Source organism: Cervus elaphus, chromosome 11 (genome assembly GCF_910594005.1).
Source record: "Cervus elaphus chromosome 11, mCerEla1.1, whole genome shotgun sequence".
Taxonomy (NCBI): domain Eukaryota; kingdom Metazoa; phylum Chordata; class Mammalia; order Artiodactyla; family Cervidae; genus Cervus; species Cervus elaphus.
This window is the reverse complement of record NC_057825.1, coordinates 22,104,019-22,128,045: the sequence shown is the minus strand read 5'-3', so window position 1 is coordinate 22,128,045 and position 24,027 is coordinate 22,104,019. Positions and strand designations below refer to the sequence as shown.

The following is a 24,027-nucleotide window of genomic DNA, read 5'->3' as shown; positions in this document are numbered from 1 at the left end:
TGGCAACCCACTCCAGTTTTCTTGCCTGGGATCCAAGGACAGAGGAGCCTGTCAGGCTACACAGTCCATGGGGTCGCAAAGAGTCAGACACGACTGAGCGACTAAGCACAGCACACAGCACGTATCACAAACATTGCCCGGTTCCAGTCGGGGCCCCACATTGAAAGTCCTGCCTTAACCCAGATCCCCGAAACTTTATAAATATCCCATCCTCGACCTTCTTCTTACAAAATAGTACTTGGATTCTGTCAAGGTAGTGGTCTCTATCTTTGGAATGAACAGGAAATGTGATTTCCTGACCAACAGGTTATTTTGCTTTTCTTTCATGGGCTCAGCAGTCAGCATGTCATTTTGCTCCTAACCGCCACCCTATGAGAAGATAGAACAGGTCTATTTTATAAGGTGAGAAAACTAAGACCAGTAAGGTGACATGACTTTTGGCTTTATGATTCTAATCCAGGGAAGTTTCTACTAAATGAATCCACTTCTTAAATAATAACATTTCATGTTACACATGAAGACTTCTAGTCTCTGGAAGACCTGAAATTAATAACTATGTATCCTAATGTATCAAGTACATGTCTACAAACTAATCTTTTTTTAATCTGTTTTAGTTTTTCTAAAATTAATCGCATGGTATTATATTCATGTTCAAAACTTATGGCCCTGAATTCACTACTGAATAAATTGCATATTTGTACCTCGACATTAGAGTCTTCCTAATCAGATCTTCAACTACCCTTTGGCTTGTTCTCCATTTTTCTCTCCTATGGACCTTTCTTAATCTGAACTATTTTCTCATTTCCACCCCTCAGTGCCAGGCACTTTTCTTTTTTTTTCCATGCTTTTATTTTCTCCTGTTAGACATCACTGTGAAGATAATTTTTGCATATGTCTTATATCCAGAATAAGTTTACTTCACCTCTGTGGAACTTAAAAAAAAAAAAACAACTCTGGTAGCTCCAAATTATTCAATTAATAAATTATCAATTGCATGTTACTCCGGATAAAACAATTGCCCACCTTAACCTCAATTGAAGGGGTTTCACAGAGTCAGGAGAAGCAAAAAGCCATAACTATTTGCCTTAATATATTATTTCTAGGGATTTCAAAAAGGTTATTTTTTCACATTCTTCATGTGCTGCACACATCAGTGAAATCAAACTTCTGAAAGAATGCAGCAGTAAATTCTGAGGAAGCGAATCACTTTGTGGGAAATTCTAAACAATAGTGTTAGAAGACCAAATGGTTTGTGCAGAAGGGAAACCAACTCTACTATTACTTTAATTATTCACTCTATTAACTGTGACACAGTATGGCTTTCAAATCTCTTCATTACTCAGTGTAATTAAGTGGTGCAGCAAACAACAGGATGTTAGAAATCACATTCAGAGGAGACGTGCTGTGAGTGATGGTGGGTATACTATATATAGACAAAACATTTTAAACAGAATAATTGCTCTCACATCACTTCCCAGGATGCCTCACCTGCCTTGTTTTATGCTGTTTTAATTTTTTCAACTGGAAAGTATGCAAATGTGCTGTATTGATTTAGCATTTTCTGGTTTGCAACTCTGTAAACATAGGCTTTGCCAGTTCAGCAGCTAAGACTGAAGGGAAAGTTCAGGATTGTTTGTGCATAATTGTTGATGGATAACAGCTGAAAGCAAATAAAACCCAAGAAAAGAGAAAGGAAAGTAGAAGATGTAAGCCTAGCACATTTCTAAGAAGTTGACCATAGCTATGAATTTTCTATTATAAAAGAGAAGGAATGGGATTGGGAAAGCAAGAACATAAAAGATAAGCAGATTGGCAAAAGATAGATTGTTTTATTTTATTTTTTTAGTTTTGTAATATGATCTTGTGAATGGTATTACTTCCTGTTTTGGAGAAGGGACTGCTAAGATGGAATAAAGGAGATTCTGAAATAAGTGACATTACTTTTTTTGTTTATTGAGGGTGATTTTGTGACATTAAACAATGTCACATTAAAGAATACATATTTTTCAGCACCTCCAGATATATACCAGGAGAGATGCCACCCTAAAACATAAAATCTCAACAAATTTGAAACGATTGAATTGTACAAAGGTTATTTCAAATTGAACATAATGAAATTCATCCAGAAATCAATAAATAACAGGAAAAGTCTTCCAACACTTGGAACTAATTGGCCCACTTCTAAATAATCTACAGGTCCCAGAACGAGACTCAAAGAATGCATTGAACTTATTGAAAATTGAAAAACACATATGAAAATTGTGCAAAACAACCAAAGTAGTGCTGCCGGGAACATATATGTAGTTACCACTAGTAGGATCTATGGGTGTTAACATCTGTGTGCTCTGTATTGATGGAATATTTCTGTATATTGAATGTGGCAATGAAATCATTCATCTACACACATAATTAAAATAGATATAACTATACACACATTCTAATGTCAAATTCATGGTTTTGATAGTGTACTATAATTATATAAGACATAACCATTGGAAGAACCTGGATAAAGGATACACAAAATCTTATATTCTTCTTCTTAAGAATTATCTTAGCAATTCTTGTATTTTTTTTCCTTCTGTGTTATGTAGATACCTGAAATACTCTGTGATTTTCCCCCCTTAGAATTGTAATTTACTATTTAGGATAGACTGATTTGCATATTTTCAAATGACATATATAATTGACCTATCTATGATATGTTAACATGTAACTGAGTATATCAAAATAAAATATTTGAAGATTATTCTGATTTATTTAGGTCTCATGAATGTTTCTGTTTTAGCCTTTGTCTACTTGTTTTATATTCTTACAAAATATCCTAATTAAAGAAATGGATTCAGAGTGTTCTACAAAGAATGTCCACTGAAGTTGCAAATGTATCTTAAATTTGTCTGCCTGTCTAGATCGCTGATGTTACCTCCTTGGTCTAATCTACCCGTCCTTCCACAGCTGCCTCCCTCGAGTTTCCACATAGCAGCTCAAGTATTTTAATACACAAAGTCTGTTCACAGCTCTGTTCCTCTCTCTCCTCCAACTCTGAATGCTCTAGAAGCTTTCCACTGATGCACGAGTAGGGTATGAAATTAGTGAACTTATTGTGATTAGATTTCAGCTTGAATGTCTTCCTTCCAGATAAGGCTGTTCTAGTAACTCAGCCTAAAGTATGTAACTTTATGGTTGGATGGCATCACCAACTCAATGGAACTGAGTTTGAGTAAGCTCTGGGAGTTGGTGATGGACAGGGAAGCCTGGCATGCTGCAGTCCATGAGGTCTCAGAGTGGTATAGGACTGAAGGACTGAACTGAAAGTATGTAACTATTCTCTCCCTACCAAGTGGCTCTGTTTTGATTCTTGGCATAGTATTTATAGAGAATTTTCTATTATACTTGTTTATTTATTTCTTCTTCTCCACAGTGTGTAAGATCCTTGAAAACAGGTGTTATTTTTCTGTCACTACTGAATCATCATTAGTAATAGCAGAATGCACTTGGCAGTTTTGTTCTTGATATATTTTAGTCACTGTTCTAAATGACAAATGTTTATATATACACATTTATATGCATATATAGTCATATATATTTATGATGTATAAGTAATATCACTTCATATATTTGCATATACATTTAATATTCAAATATATTTGAAGTGTTTTTAAACACTAACGTGATATAAACACTAACATGTGCTCACTAATTTATTTTTAATAACACTATGAGTACGTATTATAGTTGCTATCAGTATTTTAAGGTTGAAAACCTAAGGTTGAAAAACTGTATGGAGAAAATAAGTGAATTCCTCAAGATTATAAAATCCAGTAAATTGCTGAGAAGAACTTGATCCCAATCAGCCTGGCTCCAGAGTCTTTACTCTTAATCCCTAAGTTAGTACATCTAGAACTGTGTCTGAACCAGAATAGGTTTTTAATTAATATTTGTTTACTTAGTGAAAATGTTGAACTGACTCCCTGGAAGAGGTGATTGTGTTTTGAGAAAGCATATTATAGAGTTAGCTTACTAGATTCAATATTTTATAGATAGAAATTTACTTGTGAACTATTTTGAGGGTAGCAATCTGCAGATTAGAACTTTATTATTTACTAATGAATGCTAATTTATTAATTTAAATCATTCTAACTATAAATGTATGAAATTATATCCTGAGCATATGGGAGATAAATTTTCTCATCAGAGCACAAATTAATAATCGCATCAGTGAGCTTTAACAAAGCACATCAGTATTCATTAAAAAAAAAATCATAGCACCCAATATACATGTGATTTCCTAATACATACCTAATATTTTATAAAGTAGCTTGAAAAATGTCTATAGCAATGCAAGCTTCATCATTTAACACGGCCTGAATAGTTTTGGGGCTTCCCTAGTGGCTCAGTGGTAAAGTATCCACCTGCTGATGCAGGAGATGGATGTTCAATACTTTGGTCAGGAACATCCCCTGGAGACGGAAATCACAACCCACTCCAGTATTCCTGCCTGGGAAATCTCATAGACAGAGGAGCCTGGGTGGCATGGAGTTGCAAGAGTTGGACACAACTTAGCAACTAAACAACAACAAAAAATAATTTTTAGCGTATTTAACGTGCCCAACTCTTGGGGAAATACAAAAACCTGTCACAGTCTTGACTCTGGGAAGCCTAGAGCCTGACCGTGGTTTATAGGACTTCCTATGACAAGGAGATTAACTGTATATTAAGTTTCATTTTTCCCCCCATATTTTGGATACTGTTAATTGAAACGGGATTTAGAAAATATAATTGCCTTCTGTGAATGACAGCTATTCTTAGATGAAAGCAATGCTAGCAACTGAAGAACAATAAATTTGCTTTTGTTATGGAAACCCCTATTGGCTCAGATGGTAAAGAATCTGCCTACAATGCAGGAAATGTGAGTTCAAACCCTGGAGAAGGAAATGGCAACCCTTTCCAGTATTTTTGCCTGGGAAATCCCACGGACAGAGGAGCCTGGTGGGATACAGACCATAGGGTCACAAAGAGTTGGACACAACTGAGCGACTAACACTTTCACTTCATGCCCTTAGTCAATATCACTAATGTTAGTATGAATACATATATATATATATATATATATATATATATATATATATAAAATTATCAAGGAAGATATTTTGTTAGCTATCTATCTAGGCAGTTAGTTTAATTTGTATTGTTACCTATGAATCATAAAAGGAGATGCTTTTATAACTGTATTGACAGTGGTGGAGAATGCAGCACTAAATTTCAGGTTTTGTACATAGAGCCTACAGGGTGTTAGCATTTTCAATCTTAACAATGACTCCATTGTATTATCCCCATTCACTAGTATATAATTGGGATTCAATGAGACTAAACAATTTTGTGCAAGTTCACATACCTAGTCATTGGCAAAGATAAGAGCCAATGCTCAATCTCTTTCACATGTCAAATGTGAATGAAGGTCACCATCACCTTCATTGTCTGCTGCACTAGACAATAATGAATATGAAAAGTGCTTGTTTTCCTACATTTGAGATTTTATAGACACTATTATTGCTGTCTTGAATACAGTCTTCCCCTTTTCTTTGTCTTGCAAACTTCTCTGTGTAATTCAGAACCTACCTAAGATAATAAAAGAGCAGTTTAAGACTGCTTGCAACTAGCCTACAAATAACATTCTCTCCCTTCTTTATACTTTGTACAAATTTTATTATCACATCTTCCCTGGTGGTTCAGACAGTAAAGAAGCCTCCTGCAGTGCAGGCGACCTGACTTCCATCTCTGGGTTGGGAAGAAGCTCTGGAGAAAGGACCAGCTACCCACTGCAGTATTCTGGCCTGGAGAATCCCCATGGACAGAGGAGCCTGTCAGGCTACGGACCATGGGGTTGCAGAGTTGGACATGACTGAGCGACTAAACCCAGCACAGCGTGATTGTCCTGACTTGTTTGTAAAGCTGCTCACTTCTAAACCATGAGACCTAGAAGACCAAAGGCTGAGTCACAAAGGTGGCATAAAACTTAAATATTTGTCAAGGTAGAACACAATTGGAATGAGAAGTTGACCTTCAGATTCTATTCTTGTTTGTTAACTGTGACCAGAATAAAGTCTGTCTGTCAACAGGGTAATAAATCCCATCTGTCTCTAACTCCTTCCTATGAATTAATCAAAGAGGAATGAACGTGTGATCATTGAAGAGCTTTGAAACAGAGGGTATAAGCTTTGCGCAGTGACAGTATTGTAGCCAATGAGGTTTATCTGAGGCGTGATTATTCCTAATTGAAACAGAGGGTGTAATATCTTTGTTTTAATATAATTTTTTTCAGTTTTAGAAAAAAAAATTCTACACACAATTTTATAAGATACCAGTTACTGAGAATGATAGTTTATTGTTAAAGATCTTTGTAAAATTTCAAGATAATAAGGTTATGAGAAATATCTATGAACCTAAAGGAAAGGTCGAATAGTATTCCCTGAAATATTCCTTCCTTTGTTACTGTGTTGGAAATTTCTCTCAAGATTCAACTCAGTCAACATTTATAATACCTCGCTGTATATCCAAGCATGACACAACTTTAACATATATGTTTCAGTATGTTTGTTTGAGATCTTCTTCACTAACTGTTACCTCTGTGAGGAATTCTTTGTATCTTCTATATAATCATTTCGTCAGCACCTAGCATAGAAGTTGGCAAAGGATAAACACTCACCAAGCACATGATTTGAAATTACATATATATGACATGATTGGTTTGCAATATAACGTATAATTATACATTTTAATGCATGATCTTGTATCTATTATAGGTATACACACACAAAGTATCCACACAAATTGAAAATTACATTAGAACACTAGTGATGGTGATTATCTGTCTCATGTTACAATAACCTAGCACCTCTGATAGTTGCTAAATATTAATTGAATAGAATGAAGCACAAGTGGCATCTTACTCAAAACATTCCCCAGTTCATCATACGACTCTCTATAAATCCAGTACCAAATACAGTATGTACCTATTAACCACAAGTATTTAACTCACTGAAAACTGAATAAAATAAAAATATTAAAATCACTGAAGACTAAAGTAGACTATAATTATTAGATATCCAGTGGTTCAAGGGCTGTTGTTTTACTTATATGAGTGCTTTCCCTAATTTTTTTTACAAATTCATTTTTCTACCTAGAAAACCCAGAAAGGAACTAAGCTAATCAAATTATTAAATCAATGGCTGTTTTGTATATTTTTTTTGCTTTTTACTTATATTTCAAAAAGGGTGATTGGATTCTTATCAGAAGGTATTGTTATAAGCCCATTGTACTATTTAAAGTCTCCAGTGATAGGTTAGGTTTTGCCTATGAAAGAAATGGCATTGATTGCCTCCTTTATTATTCATTTTTTAAGAACAGAGAAAAAAATTAAAGCATTAGTTGTGATGATTTAATGAGTCTATTGCTAATGAACAAAGGGAGCATTTGCTGAATAAAAAGTTTTTGTGATATTAAATTTTATGACGAAAAATATCAGTTTAGTTCAGTTCAGTCACTCAGTCGTGTCCGACTCTTTGCAACCCCATGAATCGCCGCAGCACACAGGCCTCCCTGTCCATCATCAACTCCCGGAGGTTACTCAAACTCATGCCCATTGAGTTGGTGATACCATCCAGCCATCTCATCTTCTGTTGTCCCCTTCTCCTCCTGCCCCCAATCCCTCCCAGCATCAGGGTCTTTTCCAATGAGTCAACACTTCTCATGAGGTGGCCAAAGTAGTGGAGTTTCAGTTACAGCATCAGTCCTTCCAATGAACACCCAGGACTGATCTTCTTTAGGATGGACGAAAAATAAATACACACATATTTTTATATACATTGAGATATGCCCAAAATTCAGGAGATTAAAGCGTGTATCACTCTCTAGTTCAGTGACTGAGTGATTTTTCAAATTATTTAGTTATAGTTGATTTTTTACTTCAGCATCACTGTATATGAAAATGATTTTAGCATAAATTTAGCATTGAAATTTCATTGAGTTTTGAAGGTTTTGATGAGTCTAAAGTGCTTAGCATCCATGGAAGGGATTAGAAGTGAAATAGATAGTCAATGTACAAATGGCAGTGGCTGGATTATATATAACAGCAAAATTCTGACCCAGAACTTTTGCAGCAACCAGTCCAGGAATCCAAACCACAATCAGCAATCAGTGCCAAAATGTGAGAACTGAGTCAATGACACCTATGTCCCTATTTTATTTGCCCTGGTTTTCAAGACTCAAATTGATCGCTAAGATATCCTGCTGCCCACCTCCAGCTATTCCATGCCAAAAACCTCCAATCAAGGCATCTGTAATCTTGACCTTTGTCCAGCATCAAGTTATCTCACTCTTTTGTTGCCTATGAGCCTCTAATGCAAGTATGGTGTTGGCTGACTCTTACTACAGCAAGCCCTGAATAAACAGCCTCTGTTCTTGTTTGGTTGGTCTTTGTTCATTTTTACACAACCAACCTGAGTAGAGACTTTTAAATACAATAAATTAAAGCCAAAAAACAAAGCTGTGGGTTTGAATATATTCAAGATTTTTCATTACAAATTGACTTATAATAACTTTGCATACTATGTTTTTAACAATTTTTATTGAAGCATAGTTAACTTGCAAGGTTGTATTAGTTTCAAGTGTGCAGCAAAGTGATTCTGTTATACACACACACACACAAACACACATAAACATATATTATTTCTCAGATTCTTTTCCATTATAGCTTGTTGGAAGATATTGAATATAGTTCCCTGTGCTATATTGTAGGCCCTTGTTGTTTACCTATTTTATATGTAATAGTGTGTATATGTTAATTCCAAACTCTCTACCTCCACACTATCCTCTTTGGTAACCATAAGTTTGTTTTCTATGTCTATGAGTCTATTTCTGTTTTGTAAATAAGTTCATTTGTATCATTTTTTTTTTTAGATTACACATGTAAGCAATATCATATGACATTTGTCTTTCTGTCTGACCCTCTTCACTTAGTGTGATAATCTCTAGGTCCATCCATGTTGCTGTATATGGCTGCTTCATGTCTTGGCTATTGTAAATACTGCAGTTCTGAAGATTAGGGTGCATGTATCTTTTTGAATTAAAGTTTTCTCCAGTTATATACCCAATACTGGGATTGTAGGATCATAAAGTAACTTTCTGTTTGTTTTGTTTTGAACAAACCTCCATGCTGTTCTCCATAGTGGCTGTACCAATTTGCATTTCCATTAACAGTATGGGAGGGTTCCTTTTCCTCCATATCTTCTCCAACACTTATTATTTATAGACTTTTTAATGACAGCAATTTTGACTGGTGTAACATGAACCTCACTGTAGTTTTGATTTGCATTTTTCTTAAGCATCTTTTCATGTGCTTTTTGGCCTTCTGTATATATTTTTTGGAAGAATGTCTGTTAGGTCTTATGCCCATTTTTTGATTGGGTTGTTTGCTTTTTTAATATTAAGCTGTATGAGCTGTTTGTATATTTTGGATATTAATCCCTTGTCAGTAGCATTGTTTGCAAATATTTTCTCCCAGTCCACAGGTTGTCTTTTCATTTTGTTTATGGTTTCCTTTGATATGCAAAAGCTTTTAAGTTTAATTAGATCCTATTTGTTTATTTTTGTTTTTATTTCCATCATTTTAAGAGATGAATCCAAAAAAATATACATTGCTACAATTTATATCAAAAAGTGTTCTTCCTATATTTTCCTCTAGTAACCTATCTTCCTTTAGATCCTTAATGCATTTTGAGTTTAATTTGTATATGGTGTTAGAGTATGTTGTAACTTTATTCTTTTACATATATCTGTCTAGTTTTCTGAGCACCACTTATTTAAGAGACTGTCTTTTCTCCAATGTATAGTCTTGCCTCCTTTGTTTTAGATTAATTGATCCTAGTACATGGGTCTTTTTCTGGACTTTCTATACCGTCCTATTGATCTATTTGGCTGTTTTGTGCCAGTACCATGCTGTAGCTTTGTAGTGTGAAGTCAGAGAGTGTGAATCCTCCAGCTCCATTTTTCTTCCTCAAGATTACTTTGGCTACTCGAGGTCTTTTGTGTTTACTTACAAATTTTAAAAAAATTTGTCCTAGGTACATAAAAAATATTGATATTTTCATAGGGACTGCATTGAATCTACAGATTGCTCTTGATAGTAGGGTCATTTCAACAATATTGATTCTTCCAATCCAAGAACACAGTATATCTTTCCATCTGTTCGTGTTGTCTTCAGCTTCTTTAATCATCATCTTACAGTTTGCAGAATACATGTCTTTTGCCTCTCAGCTAGGTTTATTCCTAGATTTTTTGGGGGGGAGCTCAAATTTTTTAGTTTTTTTTAAAGTTAATTTATTGTAAGTGGGGGCTAATTACTTTACAATATTGTGGTGGTTTTTGCCATACATTGACATGAATCAGCCACAGGTGTCCATGTGTCACCCCTCCCAAACCCTGCTCCATCTCCCTCCCTATCCTACCCCTCTGGGTTGTCCCAGTGCACCAGCTTTGAGTGCCCTGTTTCATGTATTGACCTTTTTTTTAATATGATAGTAAGTGAGATTGTTTTTTTACTTTCTCTTTCTGATATTGTGTGGTTGGTATATAGAAATGCCACATATTTTTGCATATTAGTTTTTATATCCAGGAACTTTACCTAATTCATTGATGAACTCTACTAGTTTCCTTCTAGTATCTTTAGGATTTTCTATGTATAGTACATGTCATCTGCAAACAGTGAAAGCTTTACTTCTTTTTCAATTTGGATTCCTTTATTTAGTTTACTTCTCTGATTGCTGTTTTGTATACTATGGAATTAGATATTTCTTTGAGTAATATTTTAAATATACCAAATTAAATTAATAAAAGGAAAGATTATGTACCCCAAGATGTAGATGTCATGAAGCCATGTTTTTAATGAAAGATAAAAAATCTGATCAAGTTTGTATTCAATTCAAAACCCTCACATGTCTCTCTAGAGAACTTTCTTAAAACTATTTATTTTGGCCATTCTTTGGTTGGTGTTAAGTATATGTGCTTTGGGGAATAAAAGTAATTTTGATGGTACTGGCCTGTAGTATAAAATAAGATTAAATTCTTTAAAATAACTCTCCAGCCTCATCTCCTACTTCTTGAAGATTACATTCTCTATTCACACTGAAGTATTCACAGTTTGGGGGAACATTTCATTATTTTAAATTCCTGGAAGCCAATTTAATTCAATATAATAAGTCTTAAATGTCTAACAAGCTCAGTACCAAGATTCAGAGTCTATATCTCTGTCCTGGAGTTTACATCCTGCTGGAATGGGCAGTTTCTCTAATTTGGCTGTTCTTTCTAACTGATGAAATTCCTGTCTCTTTTTTGTGTTCCTCTACTCAATAAAACCTTTGCTAATTCATCTAGGCAAAATCAATCATTCCAAGTTCTGAGTTTCCAGAAGAATATCTGTATGTCTCTTCCAGAGCCATCACTTTGCATTACATATTGCCTTTATAATTGTTTATGGTACTTTTTGTCAAAACTCTTTAAAGCCTTTCTGTAGATAATACATCCTATGGCACTTTACACTCTTTGGTTTTTCTGTATATAACCTGTGGAGTTGGCAAGTAGGCATTCTCAATATCACCATTCACATGAGAATAAATTGAGGATTAACAAACTTTATTAATTTTTCAAAATCTTATAATGGGCAGGTATAGAAGCAGGATTCCAACTCAGACTGTCCAGTCCAACACTTCAATGATTCTTGCATCTTCCCATACATAGAGAAATGCTAAAGTCATTAACTTGAGATGTCTATTTAATTTGTGATTTTCAGTAATATTTTTACTTTTTTCCCCAGCAAAAAACTCCTATATATAGTGGCTCCTCTTTTACCTCTTCTTCAGGCAATTCCTGAGTTATCTGAGAAACGAACTCCAGGGCTATAGTTTTCAGTAAGGTCCCTGAATAAAACTTAACTCATAACTTTATGTTGTGAATTTTTCTTCAGTTGCCACTACCAAAATGAGTATTGCTTTTGTTAATACACATTTTGACCAGTTTCTGACCTTGCTTTGAAAGTGAAAGTGTTAGTAGCTCATTCCTGTCTGACTCTGTGACCTCATGGACTGTAGCCTGCCAGGCTTCTCTGTCCATGGGATCCTCCAGGCAAGAATAATGGAGCTGGTTGCCATTTCCTTCTCCAAGGAATCTTCCTGACCCAGGAATCAAACCCAGCTCTCCTGCATTGTAGGCAGATTCTTTACCATCTGAGCTACCAGGAAATACTTTACTTTAGATCATTTCATAAAGAAGCTCATATAATCTTTGTATTTCTTTTGTTGATGTATTTACAAAGAATGCTATTGACAGCAAATTTGAAGACTCATTCTCTGAAAAAAAATGTAGAGAACACATTTGGGTGGTTGGGTGACATTTGACTGGGGAGCTTAGGAACAATTTAGCATTTAGATTTTCTAGCATAGTTAACAACATCTCACAGAATTATATGTCAAAACTGTCAATTTAAGGACTTATTTTGATTCCAAACTTGTAGCTTTTTGAAACATCACTGATAGAATTTATTTAAAGATATATACATAAATTATTTGTGTATGTATTTTATTTGCAAAAATGACTCACTGTTTGCAGCACTTATAGCTGGAACTCCCACTTCGAACATGGCAACAGAAAGATTAAGCAGATCAGATATTGGCCTATTATGTGTTCCTCACCCCCGCCCCATTTTGTATGCTCCACAGGCTAAGAATATCTTCACATTTTTAAATGGCTGAGAAATTTAAAAAAGTAGTATGTCATGATGCTTAAAATTCATATAAAGCTCAAAGTTTAATGTTCATAAATAAGTTTTTGCTGAAACAAAGCTATGTCTATTCAATTGCATATGTCTAGATGCAAAGACACAGTTGAATAGCTGCTCTTGCAAGGACCATAACTTACACTCTTTACTGTCCGGCCATTTACAGAAAAGTTTATTGTTGCCTGGACTAAATCATGACCACTTCTCTCATGTGCTCTTGTCCTTGTTCTGAGAAATATCAACCTTAACCTTTGACTTAGCATGTAGCTCTTAATACTTTTGATTTGACGTCAGCAATTCCTTCAAAGCATTAATATTTCTGTGTTCTCGTTGTGTTCAGTTGCTCAGTCATGTCTAACTTTTGTGACCCCATGGACTTCAGCACACCAGGCTTCCCTGTCCATCACCAACTCCCAGAGCTTGCTCAAACTCACATCCATTGACTGGTGATGCCGTGCAACCATCTCATCCTCTATTGTCCCCTTCTCTTGCCTTCAATCTTCCCCAGCTCAGGGTCTTTTCTAATGAGTCTGCTCTTTGAATCAGGTGGCCAAAGTATTGCAGCTTAAGCATCAGTCCTTCCAATGACTATTCAGAGTTGATTTCCTTTAGGATTGACTGACTTGATCTCCTTGAAGTCTGATGAACTCTCGAGTCTTCTCCAACACCACAGCTCAAAAGCATCAGTTCTTCAGTGTTCAGCCTCCTTTATGGTGCAACACTCACATCCATACATGACTACTGGAAAAACCATAGCTTTAACTAGATGGAACTTTGTTGGCAAAGTAATGTCTCTGCTTTTTAATACACTATCTAGGTTGGTCATAGCTTTTCTTCCAAGGAGCAAGCATCTTTTAATTTCATGGCTGCAGTCACCATCTGCATTGATTTTGGAGCCCTTCCACTCCCAAAATAAAGTCTGCTACTGTTTCCCCATCAATTTGCCATGAAGGGATGGGGCCAACTGCCATGATCTTTGCTTTTAGAATGTTGAGTTTTTAAGCCAGGTTTTTCACTCTCCTCTTTCACCTTCATTGAGGCTCTTTAGTTCCTTTTCACTTTCTTCCATTAGGATGGTGTCTGCATATCTGAGGTTATTGCTATTTCTCCCAGATTCTTGATTCCAGCTTCTGCTTCATCCAGCTGGCATTTCATATGATGTACACTGCATTTAAGTTAAATAAGCAAGGTGACAACATACAGCCTTGACTTTCTCCTTTTCCAACTTGGAACCAGTCCATTGTTCCATGTCCAGTTCTAACTGTTGCTTCCTCACCTGCATACAGGTTTCTCAGGAGGTAGGTAAGGTGGTCTGCTATTCCCATATCTTCAAGAATTTTCCACAGTTTGATTTGATCCACACAGTCAAAGGATTTATCATAGCCAATATAGCAGAAGTAGATGTCTTTCTGGAATTCTCTTGCTTTTTCTATGTTAGCAATGTTAGCAATTTGATCTCTGGTTCCTCTGCCTTTTCTAAATCCAATTTGAACATATGGAAGTTCTTGGTGAATTTTTAAAATTTTGGAGATTTTTTTTTTTTTTTTACAATTTCTGAACTGATGTTCCTCAGGATTTGAGATTTAGAAATGCATTTTCTGAGAAACACAGGGAAGAAATTCCCAAATGGAAGCACTATTCTCAGACATAGAGGCAGTTGTGTATACCCCTACCAGGATGGGGGACTTCTCTCTTCTCCATATGGAATGCAGACAGAACAAGAGGTGATCCTTATCTGAAGTGAATTTGTCTGATCACCAAACTTTCAATTCTAGATTTCCTGGGTCTTATTTAATCTTAGTCACAGGGCCTTCTATTATTATAGCAACAATTTTTGTTGTCATTCAGTCACTCAGTCATGTCTGACTCTCTGTGACCCCATAAACTGCAGCATGCCAGGATGGGGTTCACTGTCCTTCACCAACTCATGGAGCTTGCTTAAACACATGTCCATTGAGTCAGTTATGACATCCAATCATCTCATCCTCTGTTGTCCCCTTCTTCTCCTGCCTTCAATCTTTCCCAGTATCAGCAACTTTTCCAGTGTATTGGCTCTTTGCATCAGGTGGCCAAAGTATTGGAGCTTAAGCTTCAGCATCAGTCTCTCCAATGAGTATTCAGGATTAACTTGCTTTAGGATTGACTGGTTTGATCTCCTTGCAGTCCAAGGGACTCTAAAGACTCTTCTCCAGCACCACAGTTCAAAAGCATCAATAATTAAATAAACAGCAATAATTATAACCAAAACCTACCTAGTACAATAGACTGAATGTGTGTGCTCCTTTCAAACTCATATGTTGAAAACTAGCCCATATTGTGCTGGTATTTGGAGGTTCTGACTTTGGAAGATAATTAGGAGAAAGAGCAAAACCCTGCATGGATGGGATTAGTGACCTTCATGAAGAGATCCCAGAGAGCTCTGTCATCCCTTAATCTGTGTGAGGAAACAGTGAGAAATGGCAGTCTGTAGTCCAGAAGTGGCCTTTTACCAGACATATAATCTGCTAGCACCTTCATCTTTGACTTCCCAGCCTCCAGAACTATGAGAAAGAAATGTTTGCTGTTTCAGCTGCCCAGTCTATTGTAGTTTTGTTAAAATAGCCTGAACAGACTAAGATAAGTAGTGGACAAGTCAGACACACAAAAATTGCTTTACATTAAAATTCACTGATAACAATCTTTGAATGATACTGTTACATACTAAAGGTGAGTAATATCTTACTATCTCAACAAAAGCTGTGTAAGGAAAAAAAGGTTTCAACAGTTTCAAAGGCTACTTAGAAAAATAAACCCTATTATGTAAGCAGTTTCTGACTATTCTGAAATATTAGTTTAAAGATCAAAGACTACATAGGTTTTCCACACATCCTTTTCTTCCTTTCACCCCTCTATCCCACTGGGCCTCCAGCTGGAGAACTGAAATCATAAACCCGTCTAAGGCTTGAAGGTTATTGATGTCTGTTTCTCCAGGTATATTCAGAAGATGGCATCATATGCAGAAATAACAGCCTAGCCTAAAAGGAAGTTGACATTACTCCAACAAATTAAGCGAGAAAAAAACCAACTTTAAAGTACGCTGTAAGCCATAAAACTGTCAAAAAGAACTTTCAAACTGCACAGCTGAATGAGACCAACACAAACCCTATTCAGTTTAAAACCCCCATACTAGATAGAGTGAATTGTTCATTTGGCTCCAAAGAATTCTCTCTAATGCCATTGCTGCTCATGATAAAAACTGCACAGCATTGTAATTTTCTGTCAAACTGTTTTAAAAAGAAGCAAGGCCTTTCTCCCTTTCCCTTCATCCTAATGCTAAACCATGCGTATAAAGAGATGAGATGGTGCGCTCAGGACTCTAAAAATCACATCTCCCTACAAATAAACAGAAAGCAAATTCTCTACATATGACACCTGTAGGTGTTGTTTTATGGTGTTGCTTAGATGGTGACTTTATATATATAAATATATATATATTTATTATATATATTATTATATATTATATAATATAATTATTATATTTTATATATTATTATATAATATAATTATTATATTTTATATATTATATAATATATTATATTAATATTATATATAACATAATATTATATAATATATAATAATAATATAATTATTATTATATATTATATAGTATATTATTATATATATATTTATATATATATATATAAAGTTATACTTCTCTTGTTATGGGCTGAAATGGGCCCCTGACCCCACTTTAAATAATGGGAGAAAAATTGAACAGCTATTTCACTGAGATGAGATGAGGGTGACAAGCTCATAATAAGACTCTTAAACTCATTAGTCTCTGGGGAAATACAAATTAAAATCACAGTGACATGCCACTCCCATCTTTTACAATGCCCTAAATTAAAAAGACTGACAACACATGGTTTTGAAAAAGATGTGGACAAATTGGACATCTTATATCTTGCTGGTGGGAGTACAATGTGGGACAATCACTTTGGAAAACAAGGTGACAGTTTTCTAAGAAGTGAAGTGTACACCTACTAAGTAATATTGTCATTCCACTCCTAGGTGTTTACTCAAGATAAATAAAAACATATATCCATATACAGACTTGTACATCAATGTTTCATGACAGTTTTGTTCGTAATTGCCCCACACTAAAAACAACTGAAATGCCCATCAAGAAATGCATGAATAAGCAAATTGTCTGTCATATATCTAATGTAATGGGGCACTACTTAGTAATGAAAGAATCACTGACATACATCATAACTTGAATAAATCTCAAAATGAGTATATTGAATTAAAGTAACCTACCTAAGTGATATACAGAGTGTTAGTGTATCCTCATGATTTCTTTCCCCAAGGCAACACAAGTGCCCTCTCTCTGAAACGAAGACCTTATCTAAAATTATTGTACTTTAGAGGACTAGGCATCTCCCTTCTGATACTTTCTTTCCTAGGAAGTCAGTAGTGTCATTTAATTTCATTAAGCCAGTCATAAGAGATTAGATGAGACTTTTATTACCCTGTTTAATGCTGTAGTTTCCTAAAAGAAAAAAATGTTGGGGATTTGCCTGGAGAAAAAGGATAGCCCCCCAAAGCTATGCATTTGTAGTAAAATTTTTTCCATCTGAATTTTTAGATTAGGTTTTAGATAATTTATTATCTAATGATTTCCCTGCTTTGAAATAGCCAACAAATTCTGAAAGATTATCATAAAAAATCTGGCATGCTGTGGTCCATGAAGTAGCAAAATGTTAGGCATGACTTAGTGACTGAACAAGAGTTGGATCATAAAAGAAGGCTGAGCACCAGAGAATTGATGTTTTTGAACTGTGGTGTTGGAGAAGACTCTAGAGAGTTCCTTGGACTGCAAGGAAATCAAACTAGTCAATCCTAAATGAAATCTACCCTGAATTTTCATTGGAAGGACTGATGCTGCAGCTGAAGCTCCAATACTTTTGCCACCTGATGCAAATAGCTGACTCACTGGAAAAGACCCTGATGCTGGGAAAGATTGAAGGCAAAAGAAGAAGAGAATGGCAGAGGATGAGATGAGTAGACAGCATGACTGACTCAATGGACATAAATTTGAGCAAACTCCTGGATCTAGTAGAGGACAGGAGGACAGTGTAGCATTCCACACTCTATGGGTTTTCACAAAGAGTCAGACATGACTTAGCGACTGAAAAACTAGAGCAAATCAACCAGTAACATCTAACAGCCTCCAGTTCTACACCCTGATTAAAAAATAAAAATAACAAAAATTAAAATAAAAGTTTACTCTAACATTAGTCTTTGGGAAATTTGTGCACAAAATTGCCCATTAAATTCCCCTTCCTGCTTCTGGCAATTACACCTTATTTTTTAAAATTTCTTGAGTACTACTGAAAGTGAAAATGAAATCGCTTAGTCGTGTCCGACCCTTTGCAATCACATGGGCTGTAGCTTACCAGGCTCCTCCATCCATGGGATTTTCCAGGCAAGAGTACTGGAGTGGATTGCCATTTCCTTCTCCAGAGGATCTTCCCAACCCAGGGACTGAACCTGGGTCTCCCACATTGCAGGCTGATGCTACCAGGGAAGCCCTGGTGAGCATTATTGAATGCACTTTATTCTTAACAGGACAAAAAAAAAAAAAAAAAAGAAAGAAAAGAAAAATCTGTCTGGTGAGATCAAACATTACACAGCTTTATTTATTTATTTTAAGATTTGCAGGTTTTCTCTAGATGCTTTATGCTGTTCTTCAGCTGATCCTCTTAAGAGAAATTATGGAGTCACTTCAAGAGAACACAGAGTTAAATAATTTTCATGCCATTTCAGGGGGAATCCTCAAGCAAAAATCATATCTGTAAGATCATTTGGACACTGAGAGAAATATTTAGGTGTTTCCATAAATATTTGAAGTATAACCAAACAAGTGTTGCTGATTGGCCAATCAAAAAAGTGACTAAAAGCTAGCCACTCTTGACTAGAGAAGTCCATGGGCAGAACAGTTTGGCAGGTGCAGTCCATGGGGTCACAAAGAATAGGATATGACTGAGTGACTAACACTTTCACCCTTACCTACTGGCATCTGTTCAGTTCAGTTCATTTCAGTCGCTCAGTCATGTCCAACTCTTTGTGACCCCACGGGCTGCAGCACGCCAGGCCTCCCTGTCCATCACCAACTCCTGGAGTCCACCCAAACCCATGTCCATTGAGTCGGTGACACCATCCAACCATCGAATTTTCTGTTGTCCCCTGTTCCTCCCACCTTCAATCTTTCCCAGCATCAGGGTCTTCTCAAATGAGTCAGTTCTTCACATCAGGTGGCCAAAAGATTGGTGTTTCAGCTTCAGCATCAGTCCTTCCAATGAATGTTTAAGACTGATTTCCTTTAGGATGAACTGGTTGGATCTCCTTGGCATCTGTAGAAGGCTAAAAATAAATCTGCTATTGGAAACATGTTTATTTAGGGTGTAAGTAGGTGCCCAATATGCTACTGAAGATCAGTGGAGAAATAACTCCAGAAAGAATGAAGCAAAAACAATACCCAACTGTGGATGGGACTAGTGATTGAAGCAAAGTTCGATGCTGTAAAGAGCAATATTGCATAGGAACCTGGAATGATAGGTCCATGAATCAAGGCAAATTGGAAGTGGTCAAACAGGAAATGGCAATAGTGAACACTGACATTGTAGGAGTAAGCAAAATAAAATGGACTGGAATGGGTGAATTTAACTCAGGTGACCATTACATCTACTACTGTGGGCAAGAATCCCTTAGAAGAAATGGAGTAGCCATCATGGTCAACAAAAGAGTCCGAAATGCAATACTTGGATGCAATCTCAAAAATGACAGAATGATCTCTGTTCGTTTCCAAGGCAAACCATTCAATATCAAGATAATCCAATCAGTGATGCTGAGGAGCTGAAGTTGAACAGTCCTATGAAGACATACAAGACCTTTTAGAACTAACACCAAAAAAGATGTCCTTGTCATTATAGGGGACTGGAATGCAAAAGTAGGAAGTCAAGAAACACCTGGAGTAACAGGCAAATCTGGCCTTGGAGTACAGAATGAAACAGGGCAAAGGCTAATAGAGTTCGACCAAGAGAACACACTGGTCATAGCAAACACCCTCTTCCAACAACACAAAAGAAGACTCTACACATGGACATCACCAGATGGTCAACACCGAAATCAGATTGATTATATCCTTTGCAGCCAAAGATGGTGAAGCTCTATACAGTCAGCAAAAACAAGACCAGGAGCTGACTGTGGCTCAGATCATGAACTCCTTATTGCCAAATTCAGACTTAAATTGAAGAAAGAAGGGAAAACCACTAGACCATTCAGGTATGACCTAAATCAAATCCCTCATGACTATACAGTGGAAGTGAGAAATAGATTTAAGGGACTAGATCTGATAGAGTGCCTGATGAACTATGGATGGAGGTTAGTGACATTGTACATGAAACAGGGATCAAGACCATCCCCATGGAAAAGAAATGCAAAAAAGCAAAATGCCTGTCTGAGGAGACCTTACAAATAGCTGTGAAAAGAAGAGAAGCGAAAAACAAAGGCGAAAAGGAAAGATATACCCATTTGAATGCAGAATTCCAAAGAATAGCAAGGAGAGATAAGAAAGCCTTCCTCAGTGATCAATGAAAAGAAATAGAGGAAAACAACAGAATGGGAAAGACTAGAGATCTCTTCAAGAAAAGTAGAGATACCAAGGAAATATTTCATGCAAAGATGGGCTTGATAAAGGACAGAAATGGTAGGGACTAACAGAAGCAGAAGATATTAAGAAGAGGTGGCAAGAATACACAGAAGAACTGTATGAAAAAGATCTTCATGACCCAGATAATCACGATGGTGTGATCACTCACCTAGAGCCAGACATCCTGAATGTGAAGTCAAATGGGCCTTAGAAAGCATCACTACAAACAAAGCTAGTGGAGGTGATGGAATTCCAGTTGAGCTATTTCAAATCCTAAAAGATGATGCTATGAAAGTGCTGCACTCAATATGCCAGCAAATTTGGAAAACTCAGCAGTGGCCACAGGACTGGAAAACATCAGTTTCATTCCAATCCCAAAGAAAGGCAATCCCAAAGAATGCTCACACTACCACACAATTGTACTCATCTCACATGCTAGTAAAGTAATGCTCAAAATTCTCCAAGCCAGGCTTCAGCAGTATGTGAACCGTGAATTCCCAGATGTTCAAGCTGGTATTAAAAAAGGCAGAAGAACCAGAGATCAAATTGCCAACATCCACTGGATCATCAAAAAAGCAAGAGAGTTCCAGAAAAAAACATCTATTTCTGCTTTATTGACTATGCCAAAGCCTTTGACTGTGTGGATCACAATAAACTGTGGAAAATTCTGAAAGAGATGGGAATACCAGACCACCTGACCTGCCTCTTGAGAAACCTGTATGCAGGTCAGGAAGCAACAGTTAGAACTGGACATGGAACAACAGACTGGTTCCAAATAGGAAAGGGAGTATGTCAAGGCTGTATATTGTCACCCTGCTTATTTAACTTATATGCAGAGTACATCATGAGAAACACTGGGCTGGAAGAAGCACAAGCTGGAATCAAGATTGCTGGGAGAAATATCAATAACCTCAGATATGCAAATGATACCACCCTTATGGCAGAAAGTGAAGAGGAACTAAAAAGCCTCTTGATGAAAGTGAACGAGGAGAGTGAAAAAATTGGCTTAAAGCTCAACATTTAGAAAACTAAGATCATGGCATCTGGTCCCATTACTTCATGGCAAGTAGTTGGGAAAACAGTGGCTGACTTTTTTTTGGGACTCCAAAATCACTGCAGATGGTTATTGCAGCCATTAAGTTAAAAGACACTTGCTCCTTGGAAGGAAAACTATGACCAACCTGGATAGCATATTAAAAAGCAGAGACATGACTTTGCTAACAATGGTCCATCTAGTCAAGGCTACGGTTTTTCCAGTGGTCATGTATGGATGTGAGGGTTGTGCTGTGAAGAGAGCTGAGCACAGAATAATTGATGCTTTTGAACTGTGGTGTTGGAGAAAACTCTTGAGAGTCCCTTGGACTGCAAAGAGATCCAACCAGTCCATCCTAAAGGAGATCAGTCCTGGGTGTTCATTGGAAGGATTGATGCTGAAGCTGAAACTCCAGTATTTTGGCCACCTCATGTGAAGAGTTGACTCATTGGAAAAGACCCTGATGCTGGGAGGGATTGGGAGCAGGAGGAGAAGGGGACGACAGAGGATGAGATGGCTGGATGGCATCACCGACTCAATGGACATGAGTTTGAATAAACCCCAGGAGCTGGTGATGGACAGGGAGGCCTGGCGTGCTGCGATTCATGGGGTTGTAAAGAGTCAGACACGGCTGAGCTACTGAACTGAACTCAACTGAAGAACACCTTGGAAATCTATGATTCCAAGTTTGATTGATTGCCCTGAGGGCTTGTGTAGATAAGTAGCCTCTTCAATTAAGCTCCTTAACTGGCAGTACAGGAATGTTTTAAAGACCTATGCACAGCACAGTAAGTCATTTTTCTAATAAAGACTCAGTGACAGGCCTTCCTTCTGAGGTTCCTGTCTGTTTCAGAGCACACTGAAGTATAATTCAGGCAGTGGCTTATATGGGATAATTTGAGTTTTTATAAAGTACCCTTATATTCTGCTCAGGTCAGTTGAATCGTTAGAACAGAGATTAGAAGGTAGCTAATTTAATGGACTACCCTGGTGGTTCAGTGGTAAAGAATTAGCCTGCCAATGCAGGAGATGTGGGCTTGATCCCTGTTTCTGGAATATCCCTTGGAAAAGGAAATGACAGCCCTGTCTAGTATTCTTGCCTAGGAAATTCCTTGAACAGAGGAGCCTGGTGGGCTGCAATCCATGGGGTCATAAAAAGAGTCAGACAAGACCTAGAGACTAAACAACAAAACTAGTCTAGTGGTTTGTAGAGGCTAGTAGGTGCACAAAGATGCATGCCTCACTTGTTTACATTATGCTTGGAGAACCAATCGATAACTTACATCCCCTACAAAAAAAAAAAAAATACAATTTCTGAAAAACAGACAAATACTGCATTCAAGTTTATAGCAAGGGGAAAAGACTTTACATTCTACAGTCATACCAAGTATTTAATTCTCCTCTACTGAAATTCACTGTGGGGGATTTTGTGTAGGTACCAGGAAAGATGTATTTGTGCCTTTTCCATATTTTTGAATATACTGCATCCATTTGTTATAAGTGGACTCGTTAAGATTTAAGTAAACTCGAAGCAAATAAGTTCTTGCGGAAATCACTCTAGTAAAGTCATATATTTGCATTCATATTAACATACTATGGGTCAGCAATCTATGTCCTTTAGGAAATCTAGCTTGTTTTGTGTTTATGTTCAACCTGTATGCTAAGAATCACTTTTTCATTTTCAAATGTTTAAAAAGTCATGAAAGAATAATATTTCGTATGTGAAAATTCTGTGACATTCATATTTCAGTATCAATAAAGTTTTTATTGGAATATAGCCATGTTTGTTTATGTATTATCTATGATTGTTTTTACCCTGTGAAAGCAGAATTAAGTAGCTGTGACAGAGACAATGCCTGAACCATAATGCCTGAAATATTCAGATAATGACTGAACCATAATGCCTGAAATATTTATTCATTGACCTTTTAGAGAAAAGTTTGCCGTCCTTGTATTAAAATAACCCAGGACACTAAATCCTATATATTATACTATTTTTTTAGTTTGATAAATTACTATTTTGAGTACAGTCTATATACTAAACAAAGAACAACATGTATGTAACAAGAAAAATGGAAAATCCAAGATATAAATCTTCCAGTAATTTATTACATTAAATAGGGTGTGCTATTTGGGATCAGGTTAGTGTCTGCCACCATCCAATTAATGTGCGTGCCATTGGGCAGATGTAGTAATCATTTTACACTGCAATAAATAATAAGAAAAACATGGGTTTGAACCAGATGAGTGATTATTAAATAACTATATTCAATAAAATTAGGAAGAGGCATATAGATTATCCTTTAAAAATAAAATTTTTATTCAATTTCGTATAATCTTCCTTTTATCTGAGACTCTGTTATTCCTAACTGTGGTTTTAAAAATATTTTTTCTTTCTATGCGTGTTTCATAAAAGTATATACAATTTTACTTTGTGGTTTTTTTTTTTCATTTCCAAATGAAACCATGGCAATC

General features: G+C 36.4%; 1 pseudogene; it reads left to right on the top strand.

Moving 5' to 3' along the window:
• Positions 1–6,211: 6,211 nt before the first annotated feature.
• On the top strand, positions 6,212–6,331 carry LOC122704209 (annotated as a pseudogene).
• The last annotated feature ends 17,696 nt before the right edge of the window (positions 6,332–24,027 follow it).